Here is a 14,206-nt window from a genome sequence, read left to right on the forward strand (position 1 = left end):
ATTTGATACACAGGTAGATAAATGTATTACGTAAATTTTGTTGCTGACTATAACAATTTAAAACTGATGAACACTCAGCAATCAAACGCTAGGATCATTGCGTCCATACGCGTTTTATTGTCATATAAATCGCAACAAGCCCTAATTTCAGCTCGTATTAATTTCAGGCACATGTTATTAATAGTTCAAACTTATGAGAACAATTCGATAACACATGGTACTACAAATCGGAATTTTCCAGGAAATCCCGTATCTAAGAGAACTAGTGACTTCCCTATAGTGAAGATCAGTATTGCTGGCATTAGTAATTGGCAAAATAGGGGTAATTCCAGTTTCAGAAGCAACGATAGACATGATGGCCTCACATATATAGATAATACTGATTACAATGCACAAAATTACAGTTTCCGTGAAAACTTTAGTTTTCGTATAAATTGTTACCAAGGTTATAGCACACATATCAGGAGTTATACCAACGGTTCAAGAAGAAATATAGAGAACAACTACCGTCCCTATATTACTCGCGAATTTGCTGTTCAATATAATGTTCATATTTAAGCCAAGATGTCTTTAAACTAAATTCCGTTGGGTGAAATGAGGTAGAAACGATAACAGCTAAAAACGTATGTAGTAAGTTTCCTAATGGAATGAATTAATACGTCATTCTAAAAACAGCGTAAAAGAAAAAGTTGTACAGGTTCTAACAAAACAGCTCTTTCAATAAACTATCTAAACAGAGTTATTATTATGATTCAATTGTTGTAGGAACAAATAACTGGAAAACATATGAGAGGAATGGAAAAAATAATAAAGCAGAAGGTAATTGTACGTCATATTGAATATATATATATACGGTGTATATAAAGAATGAAAAGTGGAAAATCTTAATTTTATGGAACGTACACATTATCTAAAAATAATAATAATAATAATAATAATAATAATAATAATACCCAAAGGAACAGGTAATATGAGAATGTCAGTAGTTAAGTCTTTCAGAACTCGGCACGGCAATTATCAACGAACTCTCTAGAAGTTCAGGCACTGAACGTGAAATAGATTGCAAAAATCTTATCCCAAGGAGGTACCCATTCAAAGAGGTAAATAACACATACGTGCTAATAAAGGAACTACAAATTTATTGAATTTACAAACTAAACAAGAGATCCAATATCACAAGTAAATCTACATCGAACAAAAATGATTCACATAATTCAGAGAACATGAAAATACGAAAGATAATTCTGGAGATATTATTTCTGAAGATATATCCAATAAAATGAAACAAAGTTTAAGCAATGAGTAGTGCATGTTCTAATGTAGAATTCCCGTTGTTATACATGACGTCCGAGAAGTCCTTCCCTGATTACAGAAATTGATAACTCAGGCTAGAAATAAGATGGAAATATGAAACTGGTGTTGAATTGTTTACAAACTATAAAAGTTTTTGTCTGTGTTAAGTTTGTTTTGTTTTACCAAGTCTCAATTTTGTTTGTTTTAGGTTTGTAGTACGTAAGTAAGAAGCCATGCCAACCAACCAGGAGAATGCACAGTGTCTCCTGTGGAACCATGAGACACGATCACCAACCACGGTGCAGAGACAGTTCCAGACAACATTTGGGAGGACTCCACCTGATGTCAAGAGCATTAAAGCCTGGTATGAGAAGTTCAAGAACACAGGGTCGGTTGCTGACCTTCCGAGGTCTGGTCGACCAAGAACCTCAGCAGACACGGTGGAGGCTGTGCGGCAGTCTTTTCTGAGAAGTCCTAAGAAATCGGTGCGCAGGGCCTCACGTGAATTACAGATGCCAAAAAGCTCTATCCATGACATTTTACACAAACGTTTATTGTTTCGTGCTTACAAAGTGCAACTCGTTCAGGCCTATCAGGGTTTGGACGTCCGTGCTTATCTCGATAGGACATTTCCTGGGCGATGGATTGGTCGTGATGGACCAACAGCTTGGCCTCCACGCTCTCCTGGCATAACCCCATTAGACTTCTTTTTATGGGGTTATGTCAAGGATGAGGTCAACCGAACACGTGTACCAGATCTTGAAACCCTGCTGCAACGAATAACCACAGTCGCTGCATTGATCCCTCCAGTGATGTTGGGTAATGTGTGGATGGAAATTGAATGTCGCCTAGATGGGCTACGTGTTACCAAGGGTGCTCATGTGGAAGTGTACTGATGATCTTATTTCTAGCCTGAGTTATCAATTTCTGTAATCAGGGAAGGACTTCTCGGACACCCTGTATACTTTACACACTGAAATCGATCTTCCAAAAGTAGGTGGACTCAAGAATGAAATTGGAAACATACATTGTGAAACTATCAACTGACAGATATAAGAATCCCGAAAGTAAAAGAAATCAAAAGACAGAGACAAATCAAACGTTAATTAATTCACATAATGAGAAAGACAAAAATTGAAATAATAACTGGACAAACAAACTGGAATATAACTAAAACTGAAAAGTGATAGCGATGTACATTCTGGTAAATCCCTCAGGTTGCGTAACACTGATGTACTGGTGAAATTGTCTACTTCGAAAGACACAAAAAACGGATGGAAATCGTTAATAACAACATTCTTCCGCAGAATGTGCTTCTAAATATGAATATCTGGTATCAAACTTAAAATTGCATGCAGTGGTGGATATAACGTTAGAATATTTAGCATGTTTTTTTTTAAAGAATATCTTCGCTTAATTTTACTTTTTGTTTAATTTTAATGGTAAAATATATAACAAAGAATAGTTAATGTTTCAAATATCTCGTCATTCTAATTTTTAAGTATTTTTTTTGACTTTTTTGCTATCACGAAGACCTTATGATATCTTCCAGCAACGTCTGAACAACCATTTAGTTATTATCACAATTTAAAAAATGATTATATTTTAATAATTTACTTTGTCTCTCACCAAACATTGTGAGGAATATATAAGACATTATCTTGTACGCAGACATTCATGCAGAAATAAGCCAAGTTTCTTTAAAAATAATTAAAAGAATGTATAGTGCTTACATGTATTTCATATGTTGTTAGTAGCCAATGTCGATATACTATCTATATAAGAGGTGCATTCCTAAACGTCAGTTGTTATCATTGTTATTATAAGCTCCGGAACTTGTTTACGTAATTATACTGAGAAAGCCTACATGTACAATTACGTAATTTCCTAGTTTTCAACCGCCATTTACAAAGCTAACCCACTAGAAGTGCTCAAAATAAGCACTAGTCCGAGTATTAAAAAAACAAATCATAATTATAAAAGTATATAGACTAAATATATATCGTTGTTATAAGATTTCTAAATATGGAAATATAAAGTAAAACAGAATTAGTGTGTAATAAATGTTTTACCACAAAGGAATCTCAGATATTTGATTTCACGAACGAGGTAATATAAGTAGCAAAAATTTATCGTTTCAGCCCGTTCACCATTAACTTTTCAATTAAATATGAAGTATCACAAATATCAAGAAGACTACATTAGACCTATCAGCTAAATTTCAAGTTACTCAGAATAGTGATTTTGATACTTTTGATGATAAAGATGATGATGAAGAAGTAGTTAGAATCGAAGAATTAGAGACCATCTCGGTAAGTCAGTAAAAATTGTACTCAGAAGTTCCGGCGTAAGGGCGAGGCGAGCGGTGCCCCCGCTAAGGCCTCTGACGGTAGGTAGAAACTAATTAAGGCTTACTAAGGAACCTTGTTAGCATGAGTCGTACAAGCTCCATCAAGGTTTATAATCCACACCTTCCCTAAAACTAAACGCAATTAATTGTCATTCAATATTACACCAAATAACGGATGATACAACAGAAATATCTGTCTAATAAAGTCAATCCGTGCCGGATTTCCGTATATGCTAAACAAACTATAGTTTCGGGCCTCACTGTCTTGGAGACACTCAAGGAAATTTAAAGAAACAACAGTGCAAATTAAAAATAAACAAAATAAGAGTTTCATTACATTGGAGTCTCCGAATGAAATTTATGCAATAACCGGGGTTTGATCCAACACATGCAATAACCGGCATTTGATATAACACATGCAATATCCGGCATTTGATCCAACACATGCAATATCCGGCATTTGCCTTTGTGAATCTTGTAACGTACTTAGTGGGGTGAACCCAAGGACTTTACTTTTACTTGCTCGTGTGGCCTCAAAATGAGACTACAGGAAATTTCAATTAGGTTCAGTAAGGTTATACTGCAGCAAGAAATGTGTTGGATGCAGGTTCTAAATACTTTCAATATCAGAAAGGACGCTTCAACTTCTAATATTTATTTCAACAAATTTTATTTAGAAAATCCAACAAACAACAAACTTCAATTAGAGCCATAATGATAATGAAAAGCATCATTCTGAATATCATCAGAAACGTCCATTATTCAATGTAGTGCTTATTTCTATATATTTTAACGAACATGAGAGAAAATCCTAAATTTAGAGTTTCCATTTTGTAGTAGTTCCCTTTCCAAAAAGGTATATACAAATCCAATTCCGAGAATTTCTACTACTTATTACACTAATAGCCCATATTGCCATATGCAATAAGGTACCCCCAATCGAACTAACGATTCCTACTGTCAACTACAAACGAAAAGAAACAAAAAGAAAAGCAAATAATTATGATTAAAAATAACATATTACTATATGCTAATATGGACTCAATACAACTTACGATTTGATTGTCAAATCATGTTCTTCTATAAACACCACATCTAATCCAAAAGATAGAATTCCCCTTTTTTATTATTATAACTCATACTCCCATTCTATTCAGGGTGAATTCACAAAGGCAAATGTACCTGCCTCATGGCTAAGCTGCATCACGCAAATTCAACAAGTCCATACTATAACCGGTAGATACCACTCTCTCTTTGAGTCCAACAGGAACAGTCCATCACGGGAGACCACAAGCGGTGAAACTGATAACTATTTAACTCACGCTCTCACTTCATCTAAATGTTACCAACCTACACTTTTCATTTCATTTTTTTACAAAATTCCGTTACAGATCACATTTCGCAACGATAATCACAACAGACATGATTATCGTTTTACATATTTTGAGCTTCAATTTCCCCGACAAATCGCGGCGACAAGAGATTCTGAACTGAAAAAAATCACAAATTATCTGCTTTTAGCACACATTTAATTTATTCATGAATATGGCTTCGGTCTTTTAAGACTAGCCCGAAACACTGCAATAATAGATATTAATATTCGGTGTCCCAAATCAGTTTTTCAGAATTACTTTGTCCTCTTTCAAAATTTGGAAATGAGTACATCATAACTTAAAAACGGCAAGTTAATATTGAAAGTAAATTTAGAAGGGGATATTTATTTGGAAGCAGTTGATTTAGGTAGGTGAAGGCCAAGGTTTATTACCGGTAGGTCGTTGTTCTCTACGCGCGCTTCCAAATTTCCGATTGTTTCAATTTCATGTTTTGGGGCTCAAGGAGTTGCTAACTAATCAAGAATAAAATAATATCAACGCTAATAAAAAGACAAACTGAGCTTCCTCATAACTAATAATAAGTAAACACAAATAATCAGAATAATCATATAAACAAAACATAGAATCGAACTGACAATGCCATAATTGAAACCAACAGTAAAGGGTGTTTGGGAGGGGGTTTCACTAAAGTAAAATTTAATAAAATTTTAGAAGTGGGAAGTAAAATTCTGAACCAACATAGATTAACATACTTCAGCAAGAAAAACATTAGAAGCGTATAAAAGTCCAAAACTATTTCCAGAAGGGTTAGTGGGCGGAGGAAAATTCCACTACTCATAAAGGCGGGAGGAAAAACAATTTGCAGCAGCAAGAGTACAAAGATATACCAAAAACTCACGGCGCAATCAACCATGTTCCGACACCACTTAACTGTCGCGATACGAAAGAGAGGCACCTAAAAGGTGCGGCATAACAATACCATATTTGTATAAAATTAAACACATGATAATTGGGTAGCGACTCCACCACTAGTCTTAGGCGACTAGAACCATGAGCAAAGTTATGCAGGGTAACGAATATGAATTTTGTGTTAAAATCATTTGAAAATAACCAATGAATTTTCATTGAGAATTGTTAGCAATAAGGGTGTTAAGGAATAGATGGTAAACAAAGGAATAGCAACTAATTTTGAACAGTCTTACCCTAATTCGAAGTAGATCCAATCTTCTTTTTACTCGTAGGTGATTTTTAGGTGCTGTTCTCGAAGTTCCTGTGACTTGCAGGTTGAGTTGTCTTGATGAAGTCCCTGATGAAAACTTGTCCGACAATCAACCATGGCATTGAACGCAGGACCCCAAAGGCAGGAAGACTCCGATCTGTCGCGTCGCGGTTGAGATCCAGAGACCCAGATCGTGCTCTCTCAACTGGTTTTGACGTGACTGTCCCTCTGACGTCAAAATGAGATGATTGTGACACCACAGAGTTTCCTAAGGGTGGTCGATTACATAAGACCGACATTGACCAAGTCCATGTTTCTAGATGTCATCGACAAAACACAAAGGCCCTTATGCAGAGTCGTCTTGAAGCGTTATTAGTGCCATACTAAAGCGTTCGACTAACATATGTTTCCTGCAGTAGTCAGACCTTTAGCATGACGCTAATTATATGTCAAAACGACTCTGCATAAGGCTCAAAATTCTCAAACTTGCTCCTGAGATTGCTAGCGTTGACAGGTAAATGAACCACAAGGAGACTCACCTGAGTCAAAGTACTTACTTCTATATTTATTACGTCCTTGTTGTAACATCCTGTCGAGGGAAAACGAACGAAACGGACAATGTCTTGTGGTAGCCTGATTATGAGGGGCCAATGAGGTCGAACCTACCGAGAGAAGCAATTGATCTGACAAAACAAATTAAAAACGTCGCGTGTGAGACTGTTAAAGGGTGAAGGTTCTAAAGGTCGCTACCACTGTTTATTACAAATTACAAGTACAAGGACTTCCTCAATAACAGCAAAGCAATAGTTAATTTATCTTTCGATGTAAAGACAGCTAGCGACGTACAAAAAGAATATTGGTGCTAATATCATCAGGCAGTGAACTCTTGAAGATTGCTTGGCTTACATTAACCACTTGTTGAATTTCCACATGAAATAAAGATGTCCTAGCTTGTCCATAAATCATATCTCATAACACTTCTATATTACGACATAACCTGGGCAATATCCCCTAAGCAACTCACACTCTACCAGTAATTTTGGACATATACAACAGAAAGTTACTTCGTGGGAACCCCAAGGCCAAACTAAACCTAGCAAATACCTTCAATGAAATACTATATCCCATTAGCACTAACCAAATATGGAGTGTGAGCGATTCTCATCCTACGACTTGATAATATTATGAAATGCTATGGGAAGCTTCGATCGTTGCCATTCTTCCACGTGGAACGCAAGACCACTTCATTATCTATGCGGGAACTTGAATATACGAATTCAGTACTTTCAATAAACAACTTTCACGTAGAACCCAAGGCCACTTTAATGTTTATGGGGGCACTTGAGTGTACAAATTCTCATCCTACGTTTTCAAATAAATACGTTTTCAAATGCGATATTCGTATTAGCAACTAACACCAATTCGATCAAAGGATAAATTCCATGCAGTCTGGTAAGAAAGTCTCTTCCGATGAACACTTACAAGTGACTTCGTGGGAACCCCCAAGGCCAAATTAGACATATTAAATAGCTTCAATGAAACACTATATCCGCTTAGTAACTAATCAAAGATGGAGTCTGTACGATTCTCATCCTATGGCTTCAAAACATTATGAAATGCTATGGTAAGCTTTGACGACCAATTTTCACGAGAAGAGGAGGAATTCTCACGTTTTATCTTGTTTATACACGCACCTAAGAGCACGACACTATTCAATACACGTCTATACTCACATGCACTTAGTAACAGCCCAATTTTCACATCAAAATTTTCCCACGCAGTGATCAGCCGTCCAAGAGCATCAGTGCGTCGTAATATACTAGTTCAGGAGGGTGTAAGTGCCCAGGGAACGTTCGCAGACCGAGCCTAAGAGTTAAACGTCAACTCCAGCTATAATGCCGAATATCTCTTTTTACTTTTTGCAACTTTTGATAATCGAAATACTGGACATCCTCCTAGAGTACGTCTACGTGTACTGTTAAGATTGTGATGCGTGTAAAAAATGTGAAATTAAAATTAGTTATTTTACATAAAATTGAGCGATTCGGAGTTCGAACTTATAGTAACATTAGTTGTTTTCATGAATTTACTAAACCTACTTATTCCAGTTTCGTTTGAGTCGGCACATGTAATTTTTGTAGTGTACCATCATTACTATATCGTATTTAAAACAAAAAACAAATATAATTGGCAATATAATTGCGACAATATATTTAAAAAAAAAGGTTTACCAGTGTCGCTGGGGCTGGTTATGTTTCATAATGCCTACATACTGTACTTCACTGGATATGATAGCATAATTTAATTGGAAGATTTAGCTGTGGATGAACCAGAGCTAGCTGCGCTTTTGAAAATATACTTTTCTTGACCTTTAGCAGTTTTGATAATTTTAATAAATTCTTCTGAGTTCAACTCTTCAGGAAATTTGGTGCACGACAGGTCGATACCGGAGCCAATCATGAGCTCTGGTTTAACCATGTTCATCAGCAAACCATTCGTTTATCGACACTCCAAAATAATCTGGATGGAACAGAGAATGGGACTAGTAAGAAAAAAAGGTTGCCGAACACTTAACTTCCGGTTTTATGGTTGTACCGAACGCCGGGCAAGGTCAAAATCCGAACTGTCTGGTAAAACATCGGACAGTTTGCAACCAGAGCCGTAGCTAGAGATTTCGGCGCCCCCTCCATATATATATATATAATAAAGCAGCTTTTGTTGTTATGCTACTTTGAATTCTTATTAATCTTCTTGGAAAGACAATTGCAACAATCAAAAACGATCATTATGTAACGTTTTTCAAATAAGAGCTGTTTTCAAGAGTATCATTTTGGGCTTTTTGTTAAACTTGACAAAACTACTTTTGGTTGTATACAGTAAGAGAACAGTTATGGAAAGTTAGTACTATTTACAGCGTTTCATACTATAGAAAAGAAATGAAATTTCAATACATTAAAAACTATGTGCTTTTAAATTGTTCGAAATGGGTGACAGTATTAATTTCCAGTAATAATTGTAAAGTTTTTTTTTTTATTCTGTATGTGACCACATCAATAGCATTTTAATTTCGATCTTTTTACGGTAAGAAATATTTTGTGAAATGTAATGGAAATTCAGAAGGATCCTTCTTTGTGAATTTCTAAGTATTGATCGATGGAGGTGAAGAATATGTTCAATTTTTGTACTTAAAATCCAAAATATACTTTGGCTACTAAATATGTCTGAAATTACAGTAATTACTTAATTTCTTAATGAATGAACGTTCCGAATTTAAGGTACTTATTATTAATCAACACATTAAAATACACTAACACGTACATATATAAAGAGTGTGTGTACTTATGTTTTGTATGTATGTAGATAGATAAAAACATCACACAACTAGACACGTATGCACAAAATAATATGCCGGCGATACAAAATGTTGATGAAAAATGACCCCAATAAATTCCTCCTAATTGGAAGCATTTGATAAGTCAATGGAATTTAAAAGTAAATCATTAGTAGTGATTAGTGTCTGAAAAAGTCGAATTTCGTTGGGCTAAGTTCTGATCCCTTAAGCCCCTATTCTACAACTGCTTGAAGTTCGAAAATGTTATTGTTCCCCTCGTTTCCATTTAGTTTTAATATTTCCGCGCAAACAGCAGCTTGAATGTGTCTCTTCACTCTTCTCACTTTCATACCTTCATTCTCACTGTCGCACACTGTGGCCAAACAGGCAATTCTTAGCAAAAATTCGACAAATGAAGCAAAAGATTGACTCGATATAATTTGTTATAATAAAACTTTAATAGTGTACACATAAGATAGTGTACAGGAAAAGAAGTGATAACAGTTTACAATGAATTCATGGGACGTGTAAATTTGGTTATCCGCCGAAACCGGAGAGGCGCTGCTTAGTGACAGAAGGTAGGAAATTGACTTTGAATGCGACTATTCCTACATTGCGTGTAGATATTCAGTGGCTGGTAAACATAGTGAGACGACCGACATGTATGTATCGTTTTGTATATTTAGAATGTTGATATGATGTAGTCAATAATCATATTTGGAGTGATGCTAATATCATTATCATATCCGTACGATAATCCCCTACTTAATATCATATTTGGAAAATGCTGTGGTACTGAAAGCATATAAACTATGGTCAAACGATAGAATGGCATTTTAGTAGAAAATGTGGCCTAATATATCTGTGATTTTTTAATATGTCGTAGCAGAAGCATTGCTCTTACTGTATGCAAAGAGAAAACCTGCACATATTGGCACTTTTGAGAAATATAGCGCATGAAAAAGTTATAGGAAAACCGCATTCTGGATGCAATGCTGCTTTTGAATTGAGCTGGGATGAATGTGAGAGCAAGTGTTAGGTTATGATCCCCATGCACGCAGTAACAAAGTTGAATATAGGTCTATTCTGGGAATTTTGCCCCAGACCTCGTTGGGGGCTTCGCCCCCAGGACCCATCTTGTTTCCAACATCATACTTCTCTGGCATTCACCAATCTGCATAGAGAGATTATATTGGTGTTGATCAATATCTGAAAGGATGGTAAATAGTTTGGTACCAAATAGTAATTGGTGGTCACTGTCCAACTGGCCACTGGTTTGGCCAGTGACCACCAATTATTATCGTTACCTAAATGTTTACCATACTCTTAGGGATGGATTATCACCAATATAATTTATCTATGACTTACCGTTCCAGTGATATTGAAAAAAAAAATGGCCAATTTCTAGATATTTAAGGAGCCGTAGCTCGGGAACCATAAGTTGTAGAGAGATGATATTGATGTTGATCAATATCTAAGTGGATGGTAAATATTTTGGTACCAAATATTAACTGGTGGCCATGGCCAGTGGCTAGTTGGATAGTGGCCATCAGTTAATATCGGTACGAAAATGTTTAACATTCTATTAGGGATTGATTGACACCGATATCATCTCTCTATGACTTACCGTTCCCGTGATATCATCTCTCTATGATTGGCCAAAGGATAGTTCCGATTTCAGGAGATTTAAGGAGCCAAATCTTGGGAACCATAAGTCACACAGAGATCATACTGGAGTTGATCAATATCTAAGAGAATGGTGAACATTTTGGTACCAAATAGTAACCGGTGGCCACTGATTAACTCTCTATTGGCCAACTGGTCACTGTTCCCCAGATATTGGCCAAACTTTCCGAATTTCTAGATATTTAAGCAACAATATCTCGAGAACTGTAAGTCATAGAGAGATGCTGTTTTGTTAATTTTTGCGAGAAAGAGAAGGCTTACCGTTCCCGTGATATCATCTCTCCATTCTTTTTAAGTTCGTTCTGACAATGCTCTTGGAGCATTCTCAACTGTTTTCTGATTTTGAAAATGTTCCTGCGTACACAATGTCATTACTCGGCACCTTGTATACCACATGTCATGAAGAAATCATCTATAATAACTCTCTAAGTAATACGTAAAAACTTGCTTTGACTTATTTAAACTCTTGTATTGCGAGCGAAGCGAACAAAAAAAATTTTCAGAAATCTGCGTATCTCATTGATAACCGACAGCAATATTGATCCAATTGGGCGCCAATATTTTCTGGGGGCGAGTCGTCTTTTACTCATGTCCAACACCACTTTTTCTTTCTCCTTGCTCATTCGGCGGCCCCTTGCTATCAGCGCCCGGGGCGGGCGCCCCGCTGGCCCCCCCTTAGCAACGGCTCTGTTTGCAACCTAGATAAGTTATTGGTTAGAATTTTCCACCGAAGGTGTATATTGGAATTTTGTACAGTTATTTGGGAACCTTGTCTTTGCATATTTCTGGTACGGTGGTTTACATTGGTCATTAGAAGGCAGTGAATATGCAACATGGAATATATTGTGTATTTAATAGATATCATCACTTAACCTCACAGTAGTAGTAATTGCCCCACCTGATCTGACTTTGGACTTTGACCCCGAACTTTGTGACGTCATAGGTCAAAGGTCAATGATCTTGGCCCGGGGTCAATGACCTAGCGGTAACTAGGACCACCCCTCTAAAATTTGGCAGGGGTACCATGGCCCACCCTCTAAATTTTGGCTGGGGTACATAGGACCACCCACTTAAATTTTAGAAATTGACAAATCTAAAAATTGGGTATCGTAGCCTAGGACCACAGTATGTACCTCTATTAGTATTGGGTGTCTATGTCGTTTCTTTTATGGGTAAAAAATTGCCAAAAATTCAAATTTCGGGGGTTTTTGACCTAATTTATCCCCTTTGATGATGTGTTATTACCTTATATAGTTATATGGGCGTATACAGGGGTTCTAGATTGAAATCATCAACTCATCGATGGTGTTTTCTACAGAGAAGAATTACAACCAGTGCAGTTCCCTTCGACGTTCCTCATCGATAAAATATTACGTACAAGAACAAAAGGTCGCAGAAAGGAGTATCTCGTCCAGTGGAAAGGATATCCTTCCTCATTCAATTCGTGGATCCCTGCAAATTCATTGAAGAAGAAGAAGAAGAATTTAACCTGATCAAGATTTTTACGTTACACTTCCCAGTAATAGTTCCATGGATTATTTTCCAGAAAATACATTGACTTCATATATTACGAAATTACAACAACGTGTAGAGTTTCGCCAGAAATGGGATGTGGCAATTGTAGAGATTCATTATCCACATTCTTTGCTGAACATAACACTAAAAACAATAAAATATATTACAAATCATCAAGTAGTAGTGATCAAGAACCGTGGAAGTTTGTAACGTTCCCTGTACGCTATTATAACAATATACGGGATCTTATCCATGCAAGTAATATACATCATAAAGAAACCAATTTATTTATATCTCATGACGCAACTAATAATATGTGCCTCATAAGACATCCCAATAAGGAAATCCATACTTCTGTACAAATCTCACCAAGTGTTAGTCTAATGCTTGGATTTGAACCGAAAATTGATTTAAAAGATATGGAAAAGGGACAATATACAGCGGATGTACGATTAGGCTTACCATCACAAATGTACGTCTACTGTGACATTATTGAATCTGTCATTGTTGGAGATACAATGGTACCCTTGCTACGAATTTGTCAACATGGATCCTGTGAATCATAATTTAGGAAGTCATGCAGTACAAATCTTTAATGCTGCACATTATGTTCCGGTGGAAAAAATGAATTTTGAGAAATACAAATCGATATAAGGGATAGCACAGGTCATCGTATGCCATTCACCTTTGGAACGGTGTGTACAAAACCACATTTCCGTCGTCGTCGTCATGACTGATCCGTATTTGCAATACTACCAAAAGCAAGCGTTGTCCGGTATCGGCAACGTCTATGTGGGAAGTCCCTATCAAGCAGGACATGGCATTGGAAGTTTCCTTGGTGGTTTATTTCGTTCAGTGTTACCACTTCTGAAGCAAGGAGCTAAAACTGTGGGAAAAGAATTATTAAAATCAGGTGCCAATATGATTAATGATGTTGTGATCTCGAATCAACAGCTGGAAGAATCGTTTCATCAACGTATGCAAGAGGCAAAAACAAATTTACAAGAAAAAGCTAAAAATAAGTTGAAAACTATGCTGGGAAGTGGATATCATAAACAAAATTGGGATGACTGCTCTCAGTTTGAGGTTGACCTTCCAACGATCAACAACACCATCAATCCTACGAAGAGACGTAAATTATCACATAAGAAGAAGAAGAGATCATTGACATCGTCACCAGATATTTTGATTAATTCAACGATGGCTTTCTTACATCATCAATCCTGTGAATGTGTAAAAAGTGAATTGGACATTTTTTTCAACGTTACCCACGCAATCCAGTGTTCTAGACAGTCGTGTCATTGGCTACAAACCAATACCAACACTGGAAATACAATTTCAAGAGCCGAATACCAACTGTTTGTATTTGACCTAACTCCCGATTCTTCTGCTGGAGATTGTCACTATTGGAATTTACAACGACATGGAGCCATCCGATTGGAAGTTCATTTCCAAGAGAAATTAGCAGCACCTGCAAA

Source organism: Thermobia domestica, chromosome 4 (genome assembly GCF_964235325.1).
Source record: "Thermobia domestica chromosome 4, izTheDome1.hap1.1, whole genome shotgun sequence".
In the NCBI taxonomy this organism is placed as follows: domain Eukaryota; kingdom Metazoa; phylum Arthropoda; class Insecta; order Zygentoma; family Lepismatidae; genus Thermobia; species Thermobia domestica.